Genomic DNA, 2,197 nt, shown 5'->3' with positions numbered 1-2,197 from the left:
GCAGTGACCACCCCGCCCCCTCCCGTCCCTTCAAGCCTGCTTTGTGCTCTCCTGGGGACCTCTGCCCGCACTGCCCCCCTCTGCCGGCCTCAGCCACCGAGCTCCTGCAGCTGCCAGTGCACCTGCCATCGCCGCACACCACCTCCCTCCCTCCCTCCATTCCCTCCTTCCCTCTGTTCCCTTCCCTCCCTCCGCTCCTGTGATGAAGGGAAGGGTGTGTGTGTACAAAGGGAGGGGTGTGTGTGTGCACAGGGAAGGGTGTGTGTGTGCACAGGGAGGGGTGTGTGTGCACAGGGAAGGGTGTGTGTGTGCACAGGGAGGGGTGTGTGTGGTGGACACAGTGAAGGATGTGTGTGTGATCTGGTTTGGCACATGGAACATGTTCACATTGGCTCACAGGAAGGTGGTTAATCCTCATAGAAATGGGAACAGACACATGACACAGGGTCCGCATGTCCTGCTTGTGCTTTCTGATAGAAGACAGGGGCACCAGACCCCCTGGAGGCCTCCCCCCGCCCCCCGCGTGGCCAGAAACCCCGGGGCTGAGGGGTGGGCAGAGGGAGAGCAGCCGGTGGGGGGCAGGACCGGGCGGCCCGGATGCAGCCTCTGGGATTCCCTGTGTGTGCAGAGGGGCAGGGAGGTGGCCGGGACCAGCGTGGGTCCTTCTCCTTCCTGGGTGCGGCTGCTTCCAGGCCCCTCTTCCCTGGGCTGCCATGCTTGAGCTCGCTGGCACCGGGACCCAGCACCGCCTCGGGCTCTAGGCGCAGAGTCTCCTGTGCACAGCAGGAAGGGGGCAGGGCTCCATGGGCATCTGGACCGGATGCCCAGCAGGCTCTGAAGGGCTGCCCAGACCCCGCCTCCTCCCGGGCCTGCTCCCTCCCGGGGATCTGGTCCCTCCCGGGATCTGCTCCCTCCCGGGATCTGCTCCCTCCTGGGATCTGCTCCCTCCCGGGATCTGCTCCCTCCCGGGCCTGCTCCCTCCTGGGATCTGCTCCCTCCCGGGCCTGCTCCCTCCCTGGCCTGCTCCCTCCTGGGATCTGCTCCCTCCCGGGCCTGCTCCCTCCCTGGCCTGCTCCCTCCTGGGATCTGCTCCCTCCTGGGATCTGCTCCCTCCCTGGCCTGCTCCCTCCCTGGCCTGCTCCCTCCTGGGATCTGCTCCCTCCCTGGCCTGCTCCCTCCCGGGATCTGCTCCCTCCCGGGCCTGCTCCCCCCCCGGGATCTGCTCCCTCCCGGGCCTGCTCCCTCCCTAGCCTGCTCCCTCCCGGGATCTGCTCCCTCCCGGGATCTGCTCCCTCCCTGGCCTGCTCCCTCCCGGGCCTGCTCCCTCCCTGGCCTGCTCCCTCCTGGGATCTGCTCCCTCCTGGGCCTGCTCCCTCCCTGGCCTGCTCCCTCCTGGGATCTGCTCCCTCCCGGGCCTGCTCCCTCACGGGGATCTGGTCCCTCCCGGGCCTCCGCCTGGACTCCAGGGGTTTGAGCCCACCCCCCCTCCCATCCCGCACAGTCACTGCAGTCACTGTTCAGCTCCCAGCGTGGAGGCCGAGTCCTCCTCATGTTGGCGGGAGGCGGAGGAGGCCCTGGCTCAGGCCCAAACTTGGTGGACACCCCGGGCCTGGTGGCTCTGGCCGCATGAGCCCGGCAGCAGTGGGGCGTCCAGGCCAGAAACCGTGGGGTCTGTCCCCTGCCCGCCCCCAGACCTGCCCAGGCCAGGCCATGCCGGGTGTCCTGGGGACAAAGGGCCACTGAGGACAAGGACCACAGGACCCCCCCCCCCCGCGGTGGTGTCTGGGGTTTGCTGGGCTGCTGGATTCAGTGGCCGCTGCCAGGCTGCTCCCAAGCCAGTGGAGAGCGGGCCCCGCGGGGCCCTGGGGTGGAGCAGGCCAGACCCCAAGCTCCACAGTGCAGTCCCACAGTCCCACCTGTACCGCCAGCTGCGGCTCACCTGCTCAAGCGTGTGTAAACTCTCCTAGCCAGGGCTCCGGCCACCAGGACTGAGAAGAGGAGAGCGACCATCACCCCCACCAGTGTCCACGGCCGCAGCTCCCCGCCCGTGCGCTTTGTCTTTGTGCCTGGAGGGGAGCGGGGGCCGGCAGGCACCGCTGGCTCTGCTGCCCATCACTAGCTGGCATGGCTTGGTTCCCCCCCACAGTGACCACTGGAGGGCAGAGGGCACCCATGGCCTCCCTCCCCGGCCTCCCTC

General features: G+C 68.6%; 1 protein-coding gene across 1 annotated transcript in view; it reads right to left on the bottom strand.

Moving 5' to 3' along the window:
- Positions 1-2,197, bottom strand: part of LOC105998385 — a 24,632-nt gene that overhangs the window by 17,177 nt on the left and 5,258 nt on the right. The gene's annotated exons all lie outside the window — the stretch shown is intronic.

The sequence above is a fragment of the Dipodomys ordii genome, unplaced genomic scaffold (assembly GCF_000151885.1).
Source record: "Dipodomys ordii isolate 6190 unplaced genomic scaffold, Dord_2.0 Scaffold163, whole genome shotgun sequence".
Classification (NCBI taxonomy): Eukaryota; Metazoa; Chordata; class Mammalia; order Rodentia; family Heteromyidae; genus Dipodomys; species Dipodomys ordii.
This window is presented reverse-complemented; position numbering and strand designations above follow the sequence as displayed.